Source organism: Jaculus jaculus, chromosome 9 (genome assembly GCF_020740685.1).
Source record: "Jaculus jaculus isolate mJacJac1 chromosome 9, mJacJac1.mat.Y.cur, whole genome shotgun sequence".
NCBI lineage: Eukaryota > Metazoa > Chordata > Mammalia > Rodentia > Dipodidae > Jaculus > Jaculus jaculus.
The window spans coordinates 113,397,499-113,421,521 of record NC_059110.1 but is presented as its reverse complement, the minus strand read 5'-3'; the positions used below and the strand labels follow the sequence as shown (position 1 = coordinate 113,421,521).

Here is a 24,023-nt window from a genome sequence, read left to right as displayed (position 1 = left end):
AGAGGATATGTGTGTGGTCCCACAGGTCCTGATTGCTCCACCACTGAGGGGCTCCCCAGGGAAGCACGTTGTCCATCGGCTATGCAACTGCTGTGAGTCTAGACCGGCTGCTGTGCGCAAGCAGCTCCAGGGAACACCCTGTCTTTCATTCTTTGCTTTCTGTCTACCGTTCTTTTTTTTTTTTTTAAAGATGTCACTTATTAATTTCCAGTGAAAGAGAATAACACAAAGTGAACACATCCATATTAATATTATGGGGGGTGGAGTCAGAAAGAGAAATTAACCCTGTGCCTTACAAATCACAGCAATCAGTTATCCCAAAGGGAGCTTATCACTGCCTACACTGGGTACTGTTTTAATGTTTTAACTAATTAACTTATTTGTGAGAGCCATAAAGAGAAAGAGAGAGAGAGAGAGAAGGAAGGAGAGAGAGAAGGAGAGCATGGGTGCACCAGGACCTGTAGCCATTGCAAATCAACTCTAGACTCACGCTCCACCTTGTGTGTCTGGCTTTATGTGGGTACTGGGCATCTAGGAATCTATGATTCCATAGCCAAGACATTGTGAACATTACCATGATAAACATGGACATGCACCTCTTCATGGCATGCTGACTTTGACTCGTTGGGGTATATACTAAAGAGTGGCCTAGTTGGAACAAATAGGAGTTCTCATTTAAGTTTTCTGATAAACCTCCAAACTAATTTCCATAGAGGCTGTGATTCCCATTGACAGCATCTTAGAAGGTTCCTTCTTCCTTATATCACATGCATCACTGCTAGCATTTGTCATTGTTTAATTTTCTTAAGGATGACCATTCTGACTGTAGTGAGATGGAATTTCAGTGTAGTTTTGATTTGCATTTTCCTGATGGCTAAGGATTCTCTCTCTCTCTCTCTGTTTCTTTCTCTCTCTGTCTGTCTGTCGCTATCAAATAAATAAATAAAATAAATAAAAAATAAAAAAGGAAAGTTGTCACCTATACCTATATTTTCAAGAGTTTACCTTTAATAGTTTTAAAGTTCCAGGTCTTTCTTTGATCCATTTTAAGTTGGTTTTAAAAAATTTTTATTTATTTATTTGAGAACGAGAGAGAGAAAGAAGAGGCAGACAGACAGAAAGGCGGGGAGAGAGAATGGGCATGCCAGGGCTTCCAACCACTGCAGATGAACTCCAGACACATGCGCCACCTTGTGCATTTGGCTTATGTGGGTTCTGGGGAATTGGACCTGGGGCCTTAGGCTTTACAGGCAAATACCCTAACTGCTCAGCTATCTCTCCAGCCCAATTTTTAATTGATTTTTACACAATTTGAAAGAGAGGGGTCTAGTTTCAATGTTTTATATGTGGATATGTAGTTTCCCAGTAGCATCTGTTTTCTCCAGCATGCGTTATTGGCATTTAAGCATTAGATGACTCTAGAATGAGTTCATTTACAGTCTTCTTTCAGTGCCATTGTCATGCTGCATTTGCTACTATCACTTGTTTTATTTATGTATGCAAATATTAATATTTTTAGAGAGATGGAATGGTCATGCCAAGGCCTCTTGCCACAGCAAATGAGCTCCAGATGCATGTGGCGCTTGTGGATCTGGCTTTATGTGGGTACCGGGAATCAAACCTGGGCCATCAGGTAATGCAAGCAAGTGGATACGCACCGTGGCTGGCAGCAGGGTGGGCAGCAGCAGCTTGGGGTGCAGCAAGGCTGGCAGCATGGTGTAGTGCAGCAGGTGGTGGTCACACAGGTTGGTTTACAGCAAGTGGTCTTACAGCTTGTGGCCTCACAGCAAGTTGGTTGGCAGCAGGGTGTGATGCAACAAGTTGGGGGACAGCAAGACTGTCAGAAGCTGGGTTGGCAGCAGGGTGGGCAGCAGCAGCTGGTCCCACAGCAGGGCTTCCAGCACGTGGTGTTGCAGCAGGTGGTCCTGCAGCAGGTGGGCTGGCAGCAAGGGGAGCAGCAGCAGTCGCTCATGGTGCCAGATGGGGAGGGTGGGTTCCTGCTCACAGGAGAGTTTTCCAGAATGTGACGGATGACTTCTTTGCATCTGGGCCTTTTATACAGCAGTCCTCAAGGGTTGGACCAATCAGTAGGACGTTTCCTTGATGTGGTTTATAGTGTTTTGCATATTCAATTTGTGCCAGACTAAGTCATAACATAACTTTTTAAAATAAGTGCAAGGACACCTTCCATGAATTGTGCATTAGCTCAGATCATCACCTTGTCATGGGGTTTCTCAGCTGGCCCATGAGGGCCAGAGTCGTTGTTCTCTTACTGTTTTCTTCCTTGGTCTGGGTTTAGATTAGGAAGTTTCTCTGCATCGAGGAATGGCAGTGCTATGTTCACAGTGATGCCCTGTCTGGCTTTCCAACCCTTTACCCAAAATTCTGACCCCACATTACTCCACCCATCTCTGTTCCCCACCCTCCACTTGCGCATGTTAAGGGCATCTGGGGTAAGGCTCTCTGGACTAGCGTGCTTCATTGCAGAGGAGGCTCATGCAGGTGTGTGGAGGCAGAGATGCAAGTAGACTCGTAAGGAGTTATGAAGTGTGAGCAGCCATTGGTGGTGATCTCCCATTTACCAATGGGACCACCAGGTGAATCACATGCTCTTTGTCATATAGTGGCTGCTATTCAGGCAAGCCATGGAGACAGGTAAGTCTTCTGATCATCAGCAAATTCAGTTGTTTTAGCTCAGCCTTCTTCTCCTGACTTTCTATTATTTTTTTTCTGCTTGCCTGCCTGTCCTTTCAATCTCGTACTCTATTGTTTTCTTTATTGTCTTTCTCAGTTTTATTCCTTAATTTTTTTTTTGTATTCAATGATGGATTTAAGATTAGTTAACCATGATAAATAATGTATCTATAAGAGCTAGTTTATTAAAAAAATTTAAATACTATGCATTTACTAGGGACATCTGTCCCAGAATGAGAGACTATCACACTGAACATATCAATGCCATTATTAATATGATGAGAAATAAAATTTTATCTGTTTTCTACAAATTGTGTACTTTCACTCATTCTGAAGGGGATCTGGTCCCTGTGAATCATGGTGCCTTTTTTTAACCAACTATGCATTTCTGGCTTCTTTGCATCTTTGGAAGTTTGAACAAGAATTAGCATCTCTGCTTAGATTATGCAAATTCATCACTATAATAACCTCTTCTTGGCTCTTCCTCATGCCTGGAAATCTTCCATTGAGAGGTTTTGCTGCAAATTATTTGTTGATTTTACTCTATTAAAAAAACAGGTTTGGAGCTGGAGAGATGGCTTAGCGGTTAAGCGCTTGCCTGTGAAGCCTAAGGACCCTGGTTTGAGGCTCAGTTCCTCAGGACCCACGTTATCCAGATGCACAAGGGGGCGCATGCATCTGGAATTTGTCTGCAGTGGCTGGAAGTCCTGGCATGCCCATTCTCTCTCTCTCTGCCTCTTTCTCTGTCGCTTTCAAATAAATAAATAAAAATAAATCAAAAAAAATTAAAAAAAATAAACAGGTTTGGGCTAGAGAGATGGCTCAGCACTTAAGGCACTTGCTTGCAAAGCCTGACGACCCATGCTTGACTCCCCAGTAGCCGTGTTAATTCAGATGCACAAAGTGGCACATGCTTGCATCACCTTGTGCATCTGGCTTGATGTGGGTACTGGGGAACCGAACCCAGGTTGTTAGGCTTTGTAGGCAAGCACTTTAACCAATAAGCCATCTCTCCAGCCTGATTTCTATGTTTTTGTAGAAGTCTAACCATTCTACATTTTATTTTTGTTGTTTCATTTTTTATGCTACTGTATGTGTTATAATTTAAAAGTTTATGTTTACTGCTTTTGAAATATAGAAAAAAGATTCATTTTTGTTACTGCAATTAATTATATGAAATAGCGCATATTTGTGATATTTTAATACTCGTGTAAGTCATACTTTGGTTATACAATCCTCAATGCCCTCTATTATTCCTCTCTATCCTTCCCTTGAGCCCCTTCTTCTTTGGGAGTAGTCTGCTTATACTTTTTATCTCCCCTCTCCTGTCCAGATCTTAATATAAGAGAAAACAGCTGATGTTCTGGGGATATAGTAGAGTATTTCAGTGGTAGAACAGTCAATAGCATGTGCAAAGTCCTGGATTTAATTCCCCATTGCAAAGCAGGAAGGGAGGCAGGGGGAGAGACAGAGAAAAAGGAGACTTTTTTTTGTGAGTCTGACCTCCTTAATATGAAGATCTCCATGGGTTCCATTTCCATCTATTTTCCTGGAAGTGACTTAATTATTTTCATCTCTGTGCCTGAATAATACTCCATTATTTATCTATACACCACATTATATTTATCTAGTCATATGTTATAGGCTCCTAGACATGTTCTAGAAATCAGTTAATGTGAATAATGCCATGAGAAACACGGTAGTACACATAAATCTTTACAGTATGCTCACTGATACTTTTGGTATGTAATGAGGAGTGGTATAGTTGGATCACGTGGTAGTTTTATTTTTTTTTAAGGGAACTTCCAAACTGATTTCCACAGGGCTATACTAATTTGCATTCCCATCAACAACGTATGAAGATTCCTTCCTGCCATGTCCTCGGCATATGTTGTTGATTGTTTCCTTGGTACCAGCCTTTCTGACTGGGCTGAGAAGGAATTTCAATGTGGCTTTGATTTGCATTTCCCTGATGGTTAAATGATTATACATTTTCCATGGATTTATTGGCCCTTTGTACCTCTTTTTTAAAATTCATTCAGATCATTGGCCTATACATGGGTTGGATTACCTTTTTCATTGTAAACTTTTTTCAGTTGTTTTCATATTTTGGGTATTAATCCTCTGTTGGATGAATAGCTGGGAGAGTTTTTCTCCCATATTGCAGGTAGGTTCTTTACACTCATCATTGTTTCCTTATCTGCACAGAAGCAATTTAATTCCATGCAGCTCCATTAGCCATTTCTTGTTATTATTTCTTGAGCAATAGAAGCCCTATTCTGACTGCTAATGCCCCATGTCTTGGAGTTTTTCTTTTTGTTTGTTTGTATTTTCCTCTGGGTTTTTCCAGGCGTAGAGTCTTACCTCGAAACCTTTGCTCCATTCTGAGTGGACTTCTGTGTGATGTGAGAGATAGGCATCAAGTTCCAGTCTTCCACTGTGGATATCAAGACCCACAAGCAGACGGCACGTAAGAGCTCTGGTAACTCTTTGAAAAACACTTAACAGAAGTTGAAACTCTTGGTGGTATATTTAGAACTTAAAATGAATACCATTATTCCTTAATTTATCTAAAAGATGGGATTAAAGTTAGGTGACATACAATATTATGAATGATACTAAGACATTAGAAAGACCCGATTGAAATTTTACAAGCCCAAATCAGAAAATATCATACTGTGCTTTCTATGTTCAGGTGCCAGAGGAAAGACAACCAAGAGAAACCATAATGTGAGTGGAAAGGGGGAAAAACAGGAAGAAATATAAATAGCAGAAACACGTGAAAGAAAGGAAACATAGCTTTTAATTTGAATTGGCTGTCTGAGGAGATTGTGAAAAGGATTATGTATTGCTCAATGGGTGGTCAGGTGTTCCACTACAGAATTTCAGGACCACAAAGGGAACTGTTGGGATTTTTGGCAGTGCCTAGCTTAGCATGGCACAAGGCGTGGACACTGTTCCTTGATGTTTCACTTCTGTGAGCCACCCCATGCCTTATGATCTGTTTGATGAAGATGATACCAGCACTGTAGTGCTATTCCAGCATTGGAATGATTAAAATATTGTAGCACTTGTGCCTGGATACTCTAAGAAGGCAACAAGATAATTGTGTTTGTTAAGTTGTGGAGAAATTGAAGACATCAAGAGTATGGTGGGAATGTGAGATACTGTAACAAGTAATGAAAAATATTATGGAAGTTCCTCAGAAAGTTAAAAACAGGGCTGGAGAGATAGCTTTATAGTTAAGGCACTTGCCTGAAAAGCCTGAGGACCCAGGTTCAATTCCCCAGAATCCATGTAAGCAAGATGTACATGGTGGCACATGCATCTAGAATTCGTTTGCAGTGGCTGGAGGCCCTGATGCATCCATTCTCTCACTATCTCTCAAACAAATAAATAATAAAAATATTAGAAAAACAGTATTACTACATTATCCGGCAAGCCCACTTTGAGGTATATGTATAAAAGAGCTGAAATCAAAGTTCTCTTCCTCCTCTTTTTCTTTTAGTTCTTCTCCCTTCTACAGGATCTCATGTAGCCTCAGACCTCCTTGAAAACTCAGGTAGTTCTTTAAAACTACAGAGAGCTGAGATCAGGCATTGAACAACTCAACGGGTTTTAGGTAGTGATAGTGGCGAATCTTGGGGTTTCATGTATACTAGACAAGCATTCAATCAATTTGAGCTACATCCTCAGCCCCTGAAAATGGAGTCATGAAGAGATGTTAGCGCTCCTAAGCTCATGGTAGCAGCAAAGACGCCAAGATGTAGAAGAAATCCCTACGTCCAGCAACAAAGCCATGGATAAATATGTGACACACATAGAAAATAGGCCCAGTCAGCCTTAAGTAGGAAGGAAGCTGAATCATCCACGATGGCATGGGTGAAGGTGCACACACAGTCCTGTGAGAAATGTCAGTGGTGGCAGAGTGGACCCTGCCCGGTCATGTACAGGTGCGGGAAGGAGGATGAGCAGCCGCTGGGTTTGCAGCCAGGGGAGCAGCAGGAGCCAGTCACGGTGTCTGACGTCTGCTGTCTTCTTTCGTTCATTGATCGGTTTTCCAAAATACTGCGTTTTCCTGAGAAATAGGGACCTCACTGAAGAAACCCTGGGGGTGGGGGAGGGACAGAACACAGCACATATTCTTGTTGGCCCCCCAGTTTTTTGTAAAGTCAAGATCTGTGAGGAATTCATTGCGCCAGGTTGGGCCCCCGCAGAGAAGCAGGAGGAAGCGCCTGGAGGTCAGCTGGGAACAGGCTCCATCAGCTGCAGCATGCAAGCTTCTCCTTGCCTTGCCTGAGCCACCAACAGCCTTGGAAAGTTCTGGGAAGAGATTCTCCTCATTTCCACACCAGCCTTGCAAAAATCAAAAAAATCTGAAGAAGACAGCAGTGGAAACCAGCCCAGTAGCTCCAAGTTTTTTTTTTTTTTTTCTTTTTCCAAACAGCACTCTGCAGCCCACCTTCTCTCATAGGCAGAAACCAAGGACCCTGTCCCATTTGGCTCTGCCCTATGCAGCATCCAGATCAGTTGGCCCAAACTTTTAAAAATTTATTTATTTATGACAGAGACATAGATAGATAGACAGAGAGATAGATAGATAGATGAAAGAGAGAGAGAGAGAGAGAGAGAGAGGACTCAGGGCCTCCCGCCATTGCAAATGAATTTCAACTTTCATGTGCCAGTTTATGCATCTGGCTTTACGTGGGTACTGGGAGATCAAACCTGAGCCATCAGACTTTGCAAGCAAGTACTTTTTTTTTTTTTTTTTTTTTACCACTGAGCCATTTCTCCAGCCTTAACCCAAACTTCTGATGGACCAAACCAGTTGAGTTAAGCTCATGGTACACTAAGGAGGGGACCAGCTTCACACATCAGTATAGGTAAGATAGAAACTCACTCCAAAAGCCTTGCTAGTTACCCACAAGCAATGATTGAAGCCAAAGGGACCATTGTTGTTAATTTGATACTAGCATATTTGCATAACAGGCATGTCCACCAGTTTGGGTCGTTCCTGTTGTTATTGTACTTTACTATTAAAGCTCAGTTATGCCTGAAGAACAACTTCCATGGATGTTCCATAAAATAATCTAGAGACCACACCTGTCACCTTGAGCTTCTGGTCTGAAAGTACAACTTTAGACCTACATATCTAAGACTATAGCTGATAAAACAAAAAGATAATCCAAGCAATGAAATAACCCAGGATGTGAAAATCCTAGTGCAGAATTATCAAAAATACAAAAATATCAAGGCAACATAAGCCCTCCAAAAATTTATGAATCCTACAGTAATGATCACTAGTCTGACAATTAGACAAAATGACAAAGAATTCAAAGAAAAGAATATAAATAAGCTCAAAAAAATCAAATAGCTAAGGCATGAAAAGATTAGAAATCCAGAGAGCACTACAAAATCAACAAGGAGGACAGGACATGCTTTTCTATAACTTTGAATATTAATGGCCTCAATTCCTCAATCAAAAGACACAGACTAGCAGAATTGACCAAAAGGCAGGATCCTTCTGTTGTTGCCTTCAGAATAACATGACTCCCAATCTGGAAATTTTGTCTTTGGGACTAAAACTTTGGAAAAATTTCTAGGGCTTTTTCTCATTGTAGGTTACACTATTTTCTATATTAGTTTTTTTTTTTTTTGGTCAAGGAAGTTGGTTTCTTAAATGTTATGAATCTTATGAAACTAAGTGCTCATTCTTTTTTTTTTTTTTAAGGGAGGAAGGGCTTATTTCAGTGCACAGATTCAAGTTACAGTCTTTCATGGCATGGAAGGCAGGGCAGCAAAAGGCTTTCAGCAAGCACCATGAGGAAGCAGAGAGTTTTTAATTGGGAGTGGTTCATGGAAAATTTCTATAAGGTACAGGAAATGGGTCACTTCAGCAGCATCCCTCCTGCGCTGACTATCCTGTAGTCATGCAGGGGCTCTTGCTGCCTGTGAGGGTCAGTGCATTTGCTCCTCTGAAACGTTACTCTTCACCTGTGATTAGATTAGGAAGTGTCTTTGGGGAGGGGATGGTACTGTGATATTCATAATACTAATACATGCTGGACTCATGTCCAGCTACCCTGCAGCCAGTTCAACACTGGTCTGTGTCCTCAGTGCATGAAAGCATTTGAAAGGAGGATTTCCATGAGCAGGTATAATCAGAGCCCATTAGCAGAAATGAAATCTGACTGGTAGAAGTAAAAATGCTTCACCTAGGGGTGATCATTGACCCTAGATTCCTGAGGTCTGAGGGACTGAATGGGATGAGATGTGAGACTTTCTGCAATAGAACTTAACAAAATTATGTATTTATTTATATGAGCACCAGAAAGTGGGGGGAGAAGGAGAATAGCTGTGCCACAGCCTCTAGTCACTGTAAACAAACTCCAGATGCATGCGTCACTATGTGCATCTGGCTTACATAGATACTTGGGAATTGAACCTGGGTCCTTAGGCTTCATAGGTAAGTTACCTTAACCACTAAGCCATTTCTCCAGCTCTGCAATAGAACTTTTAATGAATCATGACTACCATAGGCTCCTGTGTTTGAGTACTTGCTCCCTCACTTATGGTAATTTTGGAAGGATGTGGAGCGCTTGGGAGGTGGAGCCTTGCTGGAGAGGGTGTGTCATTGGTGGCAGGCTTGGGACTTTTTATGACCCACTCCCTCTCTTAGCCTGTGTTGGTTAGCTAGGAACTTTTCCTTGCTCTTCCATATTTTTAGGTAAGACTACATTTTATACTATTGACATGAGATTTCATGATACATGGAATCATTCTAACAACATGGGAAATGTGAAATTATGAACTATTGTATGTCTATTTTTCAAATTACTTTGTGCTAAATTTGGTACTATTGTCAGAAAAATGAAAAAAAAATACAAGGTGGCAACAAGAATACAGAAAAATTAAGATGTTTACATATTGATGAGAATGGAAAACAGCATGAAGGTTGCTCAAAAAGATAAGCAGGAATATACTGTGATCTGGTCTTCACACCACATCTTTGCCTCCCCAAATGCAGGTGTGAACTACTGCACCCAACATTTATCATGGGTGCGATGGATCAAACTCAGGTCCTCATGCTTGCATGACAGGCAGTTTACCATCTGAGACATCTCCCTAGACCCTCAATAGATTTTTAAATGCATAATATAATGTCATAGCACACAGAGGAGACACAGTGTTTTATGGAAAATCCATGGAAATTGTTCTTCAGGCATAAATGAACTTTAATAACCAGTGATCTCCAATTCCCTTTTTCCTCCTGCCTCAGCCTCTGGAAACCATCCTTGCATTCTTTCCTTTTCTGACTCCTACTTCCAATCTCATTTGCATAGACTCAATCACATAGCAGTGTTCCTTCTGTCATGTTTCTTTATTCATTTTTGATAGACATTGAGGCTTCTTTCACATTTGGCTATTGCTTAAAAGGGCTGACATGAACAATAGAGCACAAGCATCTCTTCAAGAGTCTGGTTTTAACCACTGCAAGGACAGGAAGAGCCCTGGGACTCAGTGGCAAGCCAGCCTAGCTGAATTGGCGAGCACCAGGTTCAATGAGAGGCCTTGTCTCAGAACGTGAGGATAAGAGTGATTAAAGAAGATACTCAGTGTCGACACCTGGCCTCCACATGCTCACACACATGTGCATGCACACCTGCACATATACATGTGTACACACACACATATGAACATGTGAACACACAAATTTATTGAGCATGTAGATCTCTTACCAAAGTCTAATAAAGACAGACAACATGAATTGAATAATGGCACAGAATTTAAGCATTCATTAAGGCTGCCTTCTTCTAGGGACACAACTCAAAAGTAAGCAAAAAGGAGAAAACTGCATAAAGAATCCAGAAAACACTGCAGAGGAAAATATGGCCATAGATGTGACGAGTGCATTGCATTAACCTATGGAGATTTTAATGAAAGCATTTTCCTAGTTTTCAGAGGGAGAGGGAAAGATCCAGACACAGAATTTGAGCCAAGGCAGCCCTCCACATCAGCTTCTGATGAAACAAACCCACAGGTCCCAGCAAAGAGGAAAGAGAGAGAGAGAGAGAAAGAGAGAGAGAGAGAGAGAGAGAGAGAGAGAGAGAGAGAGAGAGAGAGAGGAGTCCCATCTTCCTCCAAAGTGATGCATGGGCTTCCACATAGTCTAGATGAGGAGGTGATGGTCTTCAGTAAAGTGAAGATGTGAATTTGTGTCAACATGGCAAGTCAGCTATGACAGATTTATGACAATATAGACATTGGTCCTTTGGAGAGTGGTCAGTAGCAGCAGGGCTGGCAGCAGGTGGGCACACAGAACCGGGGTGTGCAACAGCAGGCGATCACACAGGTGGGTTTCCAGCTGGTGGTCTTACGGCATGTGGTTTCCGAGCAAGTTGATAGGCAGCGCAGCTGGCAGCAGGGAGTGCAGCGGCTGGTCCCACAGGTTGGTCTACAGCAGCTGGTCTCACAGCAAGTGGGTTGGCAGCAGGGTACGCTGCACCAACTCGGGGGATAGCAAGGCTGGCAGCAGCTAGGCTGGCAGCAGGGTGGGCAGCAGCAGCTGGTCCCACAGCAGGGCTTCCAGCACGTGGTGTTGCAGCAGGTGGTCCTGCAGCAGGTGGGCTGGCAGCAAGGGGAGCAGCAGCAGTCGCTCATGGTGCCGGATGTGGAGGGTGGGTTCCTGGTCACAGGAGAGTTTTCCAGAATGTGACGAATGACTTCTTTGCATCTGGGCCTTTTATACCTCAGGCCTCCAAGGTTTTGACCAATCACCAGTATCTTTCCTTGATATTGTTTACCTCATTTCCATATTAAATTTCTGTTTATCAAGGAAGATACGTTCTTCAGTGATATTTATAACTTGAAAGTGTTTAACCGGAGTCTTATGTCAGCATAACTCATAAGAACTTTTTCAAATACATGCAAACGATTTTCTTGTGGAGCCTTAATACCATATTGTACTGTGGCACTTCACCTGACCTATTAAGTCAGAGCTGTTCCCTTTCCATTTTGATCCCTTCTTTGTGTTTAGATTAGGAAGTGTGCTTGCACGTGGGCGTGAAGATACTAGGTTCACAGTGATGACCATACCGTCTGTCTCTCCTTTTACACAAAATTCTAGCTCCAGACCAGTCAGACATCTATCTCTGTATCAGACACTTCTCCTGTGTGTCTTACAGGCACTTAGGAGAAAGATCTGAGATGTCACATGTTCCATTGCACAGGAGGCCAGAGCAGGGAGGTAGTCTCAGATCTAATAATTAGACCAGTACGAAGGTGTCATATGTCACAAATTAGCTAGGTGGGTATGGAAAATTCTTAGTCTCAGATTGTTCTAAAATTATATGAATAAATTGTAGAAAAATGCTGGAGAAAAGAAGGTATCACGTCATGTTGATGGTGACAAACACAGTGATCAAATCAAAACCTATCAAAACAGAAATCCAGAGGCTACAGAGCACTCAGCACTAAATCAGACTGCCAACAGGCCAGCTATGGCTCAGGGGACACTGCAGAAGAGAGGGCGGAAATATTGTAGGAGTCATACGGTGGGTAGGAATACCCCGAGGCATGGTCCCCTGCTATCCCACAGGGACTGACTGAGGTCTTCATGACCCTTGAGTACAAACCATAACCCCACTGAGGAGTAATTCCAGGGTAACAGGACCTGGGGTGAGAGGGTACAAGAGAATAATCTGTTATAATTAATATAAAATAAAAATAAATTTTAAAAAGGTGCATGTGTGTGTCCATTAGTCCTGATTTCTCTTCTCCCAATATGTTCAGCATGATGATCACAGTTTTTTGCCATATATTTTCTAATACTCAGCCAAACGAGAGTGAGGAGGTGAGCCTGTTAGTGACTAGCAAATTCTGAGATTCTAGTTCAGTGTACTTTCCCTGTGTTTTATGTTCTTCTTCTGTTTATCTATATCTCCTTCTCCATTGTTTTCTTTATTATCTTTCTGTTTCTTCTGAATTTTCTCTGTATTCAATGATGAATTTAAGATTAGTTGTGATGACAACTGAGGTGTCTGTAAGTGCTAATACATGAAAAAGATGTAAATGTGTGCCATGCAGTTAAAAGGGACATATGTTGCAGATTAAGAGCGTATCACCGAGTGGACATACTAATGGCAGTATTTGTAGATTGAGAAATAAATTTTTGTCTGCTTTCTAGAGATCATATCCCCTCACTCATTCTGAAGAGAATCTGGTCACTTGATCCATGTCCCTTTTTTCAACTAGTTATGCATTTCTGGCTTCCTTGCATCTTTGGAAGTCAGAAAAGGAATTGGCATCCCTGCTCCAGATCAGGATGTGAAGTTTATCACTGTAATTATCTCATTCTCATGCCCGGGAATTTTCCATTGTAAGACTTTGATACAATTTATTTGTTGATTTTATTATAGAAAAATGTGTTTTGCAGCTTGGCACAATTAAAATTCATTCTAAAAAAAGGTTTTCTCTTCTTTCTTTCTTTTTTAATTTTTGAGTGAGAGACAGAAAGAGGCAGATAGAAAGAGAGTGAGTATTGGCACACCAGGCCCTCCTGCCATTGCAAATAAGCTCCAGACACACGTGCTGCTTTATGCGCCTAGCTTTATGTGGGTACTTGGAAATCGAATCCAGGCTCTTCAGTTTTGCAAGCAAGCACTTTTAACCACTGAGCTATCTCTCTTTTCATGGGTTCTGGAGATTTGAACTTAGTTTCAGGCACCCTCAGGCGCTCATGCTTACATGTGCTTTACCTCTGAGACATCCCGCCTGCCCTACTTTTTTTGTTTGTTGTGAACTTTTTTGAGTTCTTGATATATTTTTGGCATTAATCCTCCTCTACATAAATAGCTCTGAAAAATTCTCTCCCATTCTGCAGGCCATCTCTTTACTTTCTTCTCTGTTCCTTATCTACATAGAAGCCACCAGATCTGACGCAGTTCCATTAGTCATTTCTCGCTGTTGCTTCTTATCAATACAAGCGCTATTCAAATGCCTTGAAGTATTTTGCTTTTATTTTCCTCTATGATCTTCAAAAGCTTCACTTCTTACATCAAAGTTTTTGATTCATTCTGAGTTGACTTTTGTACAGTGTGAGGGGTAGGCATCAAGCTTTAGTCATCTAAGGTGAATTTCCAGGTTCCTAGTACCCGATTCACAAGCAGAGGTGAATTTTCAGGTTCCTAGCACCTGATTCACAGGCACAGAAAACATGAGCGCTCTGGTAATTCTCTGAAGAACATCTACAAAAATTGTTAAAACTCTGAGAAGTACAAATAGTTTTTAATTATTAAATTTTTAGTATACAAAGAATTAGGTGTCCTTATGGCATTTTTCAAACAATTCTTGCTTCCTTTGCCTTCTTCTCTCTCACCCCACTCCTCCCCCAAACCTCCCCAACAGCCTCTCCTATGCTTTCATGTAACAAGAATCCCTTGGCCCACTTTATTCTTTCTCAATACTGCTTGCTCTCTTTCCATGTTCTTCTATCTAGTTACAGAGCCTATTCTCACTCTCATTCTTAATGATGTACATAGAAATATTAAGAATTAATATCTGCTTATGAGATTGAATATGCCATTTTTGTTTTTCTGGGCCTGGACTAATTAACCAATTTTCCATTGCCATCAATTTTCTTATAAATTTCATTTAAAAATATTTTTATTTAGAGAGAGAGAGAGACAGGCAGAGAGAAGGAGAGAGAAAGAGTGGGCATACGAGGGAATCCAGCCATTGCCAATAAACTCCAGATGCATGCACCACCATGTGCATCTGGCTTACATGAGTTCTGGGGAATCAAGCCTGGGTCCTTAGACTTTGCAGGCAAATGTCTTAATTGCTAAACTATCTCTCCAGTCCCAAATTTCATTTTCTGTTACAGCTGAATATAATTCCATTTTGTATATGTACCACATTTTCATTATCTCATCGTCTGTGGCTGGCCATCTAGTTTTATTACATTCTTTTGCTATCGTGAAAAAAGCAGTAATTAACATGGATGTGAAAGTATTTCTGTGAGGCATATAGAATCCTTTGGGTATAGAGTTTAAAAGAGATAAGATAATCCTCTGATTTATATAAAAATGTGAGTAGATAAATGACATAATGTATCACAAGTAAGAAAATTTATAGGCATAGATAAGAATCACATTTTGTGGGCTGGGGAGATTGCTCAGTAGTTAAAGTGCTTTTCTGCAAACTTAGGTGTGATTCCCCAGTACCCATGTAAATCCAGATGCTCAAAGTGGCCTGTGCATCTGGAGTTCACTTAAAGTGGTTCATTCTCTCTTCTCTCTAGTTCTCTCTGCTTGCAAATAAATAAATAAAAATATTAAAAAAGAAACCTATTTTGTGTGTTATGGTGACACAGGGGGAAAATCAAGAGAGATAACAATTTCCTTGGACAATGAAAAATGGAGATATAAATAGGAGTAGAGGCAATTACATAAAGGCAACCTCAAAAGAAATATGGCTTCCAGCTTTCCACAATTTAAAGTGGGCACCTAGGATTTTGTGCAGATAAGTGTATATTTCTCAACAGGTAGTCAGGGTTGGACCAGGGAATTCCAGAATCCCAAAGACAACTGATAGGGTTATTGGCATACCATTGTGATATCGTGAAATGGTGCAACAAGTAACAAAAGATATTTTAGAGGTCAATAAAAAACGCTGAAACCAGAAATAATACATCATGTACCCTAATCAAGGCATAGGTGAAAAAAAGTTGAATTCAGTACTGTTTTTTTTTTTTTTTGAGGCTGAGTTGAAAGTAGTCCAGGGTCTCTTCACATTAACTATGTATCTGAAGATGATATTGAACCTCTGAGGCACCTGCCTCCATCTCCTGAGTGGTGAAAATACCAGCGTGCCCCACCATGCCAGGGCTTAGGGAAACATATTCAGGGCTTCATGCATGCTAGGAAAAAACACTCTGCCAACTGAGCTCTACGCCCAGCCCAGGCCTGTACCCAGGCTTGGAGAGACATGAGCATTCCTCAGTCTTACAGCAGCAGTAAGGCCAAGACGTAGAAGCAATCCACGTGTCCATCAACATAGCAGCGGCTGAAGAAAATAGTTTACACAGGTGGAATTCAGTAGCCTGCAGCTGTAAGAAGGAATTTGCCCCATTTGCAATAACATGGATGATGTGCCCATACGATCCTAAGGGAAGTAAGTCAGTGATGGAAGAACAGACAGCGAGACCCCACAGGCGGTCCTGCACAGGTGTGCCTGTTGCAGGTGGTCCCGGGGAACAGAAGGAGTCGGTCATGGCGTCAGATGTCTACTGTAAGCTTCTCTCCTCAGATCAGTCTCCATAACAGGATGACTCCTTTCAATCTTGGAATCTTCAGATCAGGGAGCAAAAATCCAAAAGAGGGCTGCAGAGATGGCTGAGCGGTTAAGCGCTTGCCTGTGAAGCCTGAGGACCCTGGTTCAAGGCTCGGTTCCCCAGGTCCCACGTTAGCCAGATGCACAAGGGGGCGCACGCGTCTGGAGTTCGTTTGCAGTGGCTGGAGGCCCTGGCATGCCCATTCTCCCTCTCTTTCTCTGTCTGTCACTCTCAAATAAATTAAAAAAAAAAAAGAACAACAAAAAAAAATCCAGAAGAGATTTAGCAGGCTGTGGGCGCTGTCATCCAACTCGTTTCCTCATGCTTGCACAGAAAGCGCTTGGCTGTCCAGCTCCTCGCCCCTCAGCGTGCCTTTGGACCACGCAGCATACTGTCATGTCACACGTAGCTGACCCAGTGCTGCGTGGAAGGTCTCTGGAACTTTCTCATCTGGCATAAGTGATATTTAATACCCAATGGTTACCAACTCTTCCTCTCCACCTGCCCCAGCTTCTGAAACCCCCATTCTATTCTTTTATGACTTTGAATTTCATAAATTCCATTTGAACCACACCACACAGCATTGGACCTTTGATAATATTTTCTATTTTTTTTCTAAATATATTTATTTATTTGTGATTGGAGAGGAAAAGAGAGGAAGAAAGAATGGGCATGGCAAGGCCTCTTGGTGCCACAAATGAACTCCAAACGCATGAACCACTTTATCTGGCGTTATGTGGGTACTGGAGAATTCAATCCTGGCCAGTCAGCATTATAAGCAAGCACCTTTGATCAGTGAGCTATCTCCCCAGCCCCATGTTTTCCTTAGCTATCCATTTTTGATGAGTATTTCAGTTGCTGTTACATCTGGGCTATTGTGAAAAGGTCTTTCATGAGCCCCAGAGTTTCAATATCTTTTCAAGAGTCCGATTTTGACCACTGCAGAGGTAGGCAGTAGGATCTCTGGAGTTCACTGGTCAGCTAGTATAGCTGTATTGATGAGCTGTAGGTTCAGTGATGGATCTTGCCTCAAAATGTAAGGCAAAGGGTGACTTAGGAAGACACTCAGTGTAGACACCTGAACTTCACACGCCCACACACATAAACACACATGAACAAACATACCCATACAGATTTATCGACTGTGTAGATCTCTTATAAAGAGACTTAGCAAAGTATAATAGCACAGACAATGTGGATTGGATAATGGTATGGAATTTATTAAGAGTTTATTAAGGCTGCATCTTCTGGAGATATGACTCAAACAGGAATAAGAAGGAGATAACTACATGAAGAAACCAGAACATACTACCAATGAAAACATGGCTATAAGGTGACTGGTGCATTGTAATAACCTATGAACTATGAAGAATTTTTTTTTTTTCAAGGTAGGGTCTCACTCTAGCTCAGGCTGACCTGGAATTCACTCTGTAGTCTCAGGGTGGCCTAGAACTCATGGTGATCCTTCTACCTCTGCCTCCCGAGTGCTGTCATTAAAGGTGTGTGCCACCATGCCTGGCTTACCTATGAAGATTTTAAAAGCAAGACTTAGAGTGAGAGGGAAAGAACTTGTTTCAGAATTGAAGGCAAGGCCAGACCTCTATATCAACCATGTACGATGCTGGCACAAGGTCTTCAAATTGCAGCAAAGAGGAGACTGAGAGGGAATGGCCTCACCTTCCTTCAAGGTGATGCCTGAGGGCTTTGTTAAAATACTGATGAGGAATAGACTTTCTAGTGACCACCCGATGGCTTTCAGAAAAGGTCACACGTGGCTTTGTGCCAGTAGAGCAAGTCAGCTGTGGCCGAAGCATGGCAGAATAGACGTTGGTCTTTTGGGTAGCTGATCATCATCAGCAGCAGGGCTGGTAGCAGGTGGGCACACAGCAGCAGGGTGTGAAGCAGTAGGTGGGCACACAGGTTGGTTTCCAGCTGGTAGTCTTACAGCATGTGGTTTCACAGCAAGTTGGTTGGCAACTAAGTTGGCATCAGGGTGTGCTGCTGCAACTGGGGGTGAAACAAGGCTGGCAACAGCTGGATTCACAGCAGCTGGGCTGGAAGCAGGGTGTGCAGCAGCAACAGAAAGTCTAACAGATTGGTATACAGCAGGTGGTCTGACAGCAAGTTGGTTGGCAACAGGGCTGGCAACAGGGTGTGCAGCAGCAACTTGGGGCACAGCAAGGCTGGCAGCAGGATGGGCAGCAGCAGCTGGTCCCACAGCAGGGCTTCCAGCACGTGGTGTTGCAGCAGGTGGTCCTGCAGCAGGTGGGCTGGCAGCAAGGAGAGCAGCAGCAGTCGCTCATGGTGCCAGATGTGGAGGGTGGGTTCCTGGTCACAGGAGAGTTTTCCAGAATGTGATGGATGACTTCTTTCCATCTGGGCCTTTTATACCTCAGGCTTACAAGGTTTGGACCAACCAGTAGACTTCTCCTTCAAAGGAAGACGTTGCTTCTCACTGCTAGGCAACACTGGAAAGTATTTAACCTGAGTCCTTATGTCCCAGTAAGTCATAACTGTTTTTGATGAATGCAAGTGTATCCCTTGAATTATTCTGGCAGGCCTGATCCTCATCTGGCTATGGGGACCTCTGCTGACCTGTAGGGGTCAGAGTCATTGTTCCCTTATGACTTTATTCCTTTGTGATTAGGCTCATGATGGTGCTATATTCACAGGGGTGACCTGTCTCTATCTTTTTACACACAATTCTCATTCCAGACTATTCTAGAGATCTCTCTCCTCCCTCTCTCCCTTTCCCTTAGCTCCTCCACACCTGTGTCTTAAAGACCCTTGGGATGAATTTATCTTTTGTAGTATGTTCCACAGCGCTGAAGGCCAGAGCAGGCATGCAGTATCAGGTGTAATAATTAGGTAAGAAGATATCAAAGGGTGTATGTGTGTGTGTGTCCATTGGTCCTAATGGAGACAGAGAGAATGGGCATGCCAGGGCCTTTAGCCACTGCAAATGAACTTCAGATGTATTCCCCATCTTGTGCATCTGGCTTATGTGGGTCCTGGGGAATAGAACCTGAGTCCTTTGGCTTTGCAGGCAAGTGCCTTAACTGCTAAACCATCTCCCCAGTCCCATTTTGTTGACTTTTTGGCCAAGTAACTCACTTTTCTTTTTTTGTTGGATTTTCAATTTTTAAAAACAGTTTATTGGGCTGGAGAGATGGCTTAGCGGTTAAGTGCTGGCCTGTGAAGCCTAAGGACCCTGGTTCAAGGCTCAATTCCCCAGGACCCACGTTAGCCAGATGCACAAGGGGCGCGTGCGTCTGGAGTTCGTTTGCAGTGGCTGGAAGCCCTGGCATGCCCATTCTCTCTCTATCTGTCTCTTTCTCTCCCTTTCTCTCTCTCTGTCACTCTCAAATAAATAAAAATGAACAAAAAATATTTTTTTTAAAATTTTTGTTTATTTATTTATTTGAGAGTGACAGACAGAGAGAAAGACAGATAGAGGGAGAGAGAGAGAATGGGCATGCCAGGGCTTCCAGCCTCTGCAAACGAACTCCAGACGCGTGCGCCCCCTTGTGCATCTGGCTAACGTGGGACCTGGGGAACCGAGCCTCGAACCGGGGTCCTTAGGCTTCACAGGCAAGCGCTTAACCACTAAGCCATCTCTCCAGCCCACAAAAAATATTTAAAAAGACAGTTTATTGACAATTTCATACTTGTACATGATATATTTTTTAAATTTTTTTTTAAAATTTATTTATTTGAGAGTGACAGACACAGAGAGAAAGACAGATAGAGGGAGAGAGAGGGAATGGGCATGCCAGGGCTTCCAGCCTCTGCAAACGAACTCCAGATGCGTGCGCCCCCTTGTGCATCTGGCTAAGGTGGGACCTGGGGAACCGAGCCTCGAACCGGGGTCCTTAGGCTTCACAGGCCAGCGCTTTAACCACTAAGCCATCTCTCCAGCCCTACATGATATATTTTGATCATGATCCTGGGCTGGAGAGATGGTTCAGTGGTTAAAGGCATTTGCTTGATCATAATCCTTCCCATTGCTCTTTTTCATTCCCTCAGCCCTATCCCTCTTTTTGCTGAACACTTTCATCATTTCAACTCATCCCTCTTTCATTTTGACGCCAATGTTTGCCTTTCCCCATCATCTGTGATGGCTGCGGCGAGGTCACGACTCAGAGAGCATTCCACAGCACGGCACCCCACCCCCTGGCTCCTGCATTCTTTCTGCCCCTCCCTTCTGCAATTTGAACCTTAGGGGGTGTGATAGAGATTTCTCAGTTAGTGCTGGGCACTCCACAGCCACTTATTCTAGTTGAGTAATTGTCAGTCATTTGTACATTTTATTTATCAAATCCATGTATAGATTCCTTGAAATGAGCCTATCAATTGACTAATGTGAACCGGGATTTGATGAAGGTGGTATCAGATGTATCTCTCTTGAATGCTGACTTCGACTCTTGGGGTTTGTCCTGTGGTGTGTCATAGTTGATCAGATGGCAGTTCTAATTTTACTTGTTGAGGAATTCCTACCCTGATTTCCACAGGGACTATGGTACTGCTAATTTACATCCCCATGATCAGTGTATAAAGGTTCCTTTCTCTGCACAGTCTCACCATCTGCTGTTGTGTGTTTCCTTGATGCCAGCCTTTCTGACTAGGGTGAGATGGAATTTCAGTCTGATTTTGATTTGCATTTCCCTGGTGGTTAAAGATGTCAACATATCTCCTGTCCATTTGCCCCTTTTCTTGTGAAACACGTTCAGGTCACTGGATGTTTATGAGTTGGGATACATTTTTGGTGATATTTTTTTAAAGTTTTTTAGGAATTGGGCTTTTCTTTGATGGGAAGCATCTCTTTGCTAGAAAATGACATATTTATGTATTTAAAATTCTACTGGTTCACTTTTAGCGGGTGATGTGTTCATGCCAATATGTCCATTTCTACTAGACTTTCTAATTTATTAGAATATAAAATTTCAAAAATAACCTCTGATTATCTTCTAGATTTAGGTGGTATCTGTGTTTTTTTTTTTATGTAGGGTCATTTTCTATCTCAGACTAACCTAGGACACACTCTGTAGTCCAGGTTGGCCTTCGTGAACTCATAGTGATCCTCTTACCTCAACTTCTAAATGCTTGGATAATAGGCATATTTCACTGCACCTGGCTCTAACTGGCATCTATTTAAAATTTTTTTAAATTCACATTTATTTATTTGAGAGAGAAATAGAGAGAAGAAAAGGCAGATAGAAACAGAATGGGCACACCAGGGCATCCAGCCACTGCGAATGAATTCCAGATGCATGTGCCACCTTGGCTTACATGGGTCCTAGGAAATCAAACTGGGGTCCTTAGTCTTCACAGGGAGGCACCTTAATGGCTAAGCCATCTCTCCAGCTCTGGTATCTATTTGAATCTCTGTCTTTGCCTCTAATTTTATTAAGTCTCTCTTCCTTTGGGTTAGTTTGACTAAGGGTTTTTTTAAAAAGTTTATATTTTTATTATTTATTTTCAAGAAGGGGAGAGAGAGAGAGATTGAGAGAGAAGTGCCTGGGCCTTTTGCTATTGTAAATAAACTCCAGATGCCACGTGCTGTGCTGCTTTGTGCCTCTGGCTTTACATGGGTGCTGGGGAATTGAACCCAGGCAGTCAGATTTTGCAAGCAACAACTTTTAACCACTGAGCCTTCTCCCACTGACTAAGGTTTTATCTACCTTGTTTATCTTCAAAGAATCAATACTTTGTGTCAATAATCTTTTGTATTTTTATTTTACTTTTTTGTTAATTTCAGCTCTCTTCTTTATTAATTTTTTCCCCTGTGCTTATTTTATGTTTGGCTTGCTCTTATTTGAATAAAACCTTGTGATACCTGATTAGAGTATTTGAGATGGCGAGATTGCTCTGATTTTTAATGTATAGAATAATAGCTATCAATTTCCAGGTTGTATCCTCACTCCTTGTATCCCACGTGTTCTAGAACATTTTAAATGTTCTCCCTAATTTCGTTGGTGACCCATTGACCATTCAAAAGTATGCTGTTTGATTTCCATCTTTTTTTTTATAATTTTTTTAATTTATTTGTTTGAGAACAATAGACACAGAGAGAAAGACAGATAGAGGGAGAGAGAGAGAATGGGCACGCCAGGGCTTCTAGCCTCTGCACATGAACTCCAGACGCGTGTGCCCCCTTGTGCATCTGGCTAACGTGGGACCTGGGGAACCGAGCCTCGAACCGGGGTCCTTAGGCTTCACAGGCAAGCGCTTAACCGCTAAGCCATCTCTCCAGCCCTCCATCTTTTTTTAAAATGTTTTAAAGTAGGGTCTCTCTCTAGCCCAGGCTGACTTGGAATTCACTATGTAGTCTCAGGGTGGCCTCAAACTCATGGTGATCCTCCTACCTCTGCCTTCCAACTGCTGGGATTAAAGGTGTGCATCACCACACCTGACTATTTCTATGTGTTTTTTTGTTACCTGTGCTTTCTTGTGGTGTTGATTTATAGTTTGATTCCACAGTGATCTGTAGAGCAGAAAGAAAATATTTCATTTTTTTGTGTGTTTGTTAATACTTGCTGCATAGCCTAATATGTGAGCATTTTGGAAAAGATTCCCACTGGCTCCTGAGAAAACGTACATTTTACTTAGAGTATAGGTTAACTCTGAAGCTCCATTATTGCTATTGTTTATCTCAATCTTCTTTCTATTGCTGAGGGTAGGGTAGTGAAATTACCCCATTTTATTGTATTTGAGTCTGTATGTCGCTTTATGTCCAGCAGTGCTTGTTTTATGAACTTGGTGCGCCAATATTTGGAGCACATATATTTACAATTGTTATGTCTTCTTGATGGATTGTCTCCTGTATCAATATGTAGTGGCCTTCTTTGTATCTTCTGACTCATTTTAGCTGGAACTGTGCTTTATTTACATATGAGTTCTTGTTTTTATCCACTGACAGTTCGTCAAATACCACACTGCTTGTCATGATGTGGAAAATACTTTTGTACATTCTCATTTCCAGATGGGTAAAACTTGAGATTTCACAGTAAGGTATTGTAGAAAGCTTCATGTCGCTAGAGGAACCTCCAAGTCAGGCACAGTTTAAGAGAAGAAGATATTTATTTCAAGCTTACAGACCCAGGGGAAGAAGCTGCTTCCATGTATATAAGCAGAGAGAAACACCCAAACAGTCATTAAAACCAAAAGAAGTAAGCACGAACAGGCAGCAAGCACATACCGGCAGGGACTCCGTCAGGGTTCAGACTGCTCAGCACATCTTTTTATCGAAAATAAAATTGGCCTCCAAACACCTTAGGGATGGTCACCCTGGATCCTCCCCCAGTGACACCTCCTCCTGTCAAGTGGCTGGAAACCCAAGCTACAAGCTTTAATAAAACACCTGAGTTTATGGGGGATGTACATTCAAACAATCATAGGTATGATGCTTTCACAATAATTTGGTTGGTTCTTTCATAGGGATAATGAAACTCTGGAAACATCTGGTGAGTGTTCTGTACTTAATCCTCCATCTTCATTTACTTTTGCTTCTAACTGACTAACTTCAGAGATCATCAGTTTTAAAGGTTGAGCTATATCTTATTGTTGGACTTTCAATTGCTTTGTGATATTGATAACACTTCTGACATTCATCATGTTAACAGTTGCCCAATTTGTTTAGTTAACTAAAGACTTGGAGGCTGTATTTCTGTGGTTCACAGAGAATAAAACCACTGACCTTCACTTGGGATCATTCAAGTTTCCAGCAGGTGATTTCTTTGGGATCAGAGGGTAGATAACTTCACTCTGAGATTATTCTATTGCATCATTTCTGAACCTGTGTCTTGAAAGAGCCATGAAGCTTGATAATGCCTGCATAGACTGCTTCTTTTTTATTTATTTATTTATTTATTTATTTATTTATTTATTTATTTATTTGAGAGTGACAGACACAGAGAGAAGGACAGATTGAGGGAGAGAGAGAGAATGGGCACGCCAGGGCTTCCAGCCTCTGCAAACGAACTCCAGATGCGTGCGC

At 42.0% G+C, this 24,023-nt stretch overlaps 1 pseudogene; it reads right to left on the bottom strand.

The window, feature by feature from the left end:
* Positions 1-17,822: 17,822 nt before the first annotated feature.
* LOC105943823 overlaps positions 17,823-24,023 on the bottom strand; it is a 34,523-nt pseudogene continuing 28,322 nt past the window's right edge.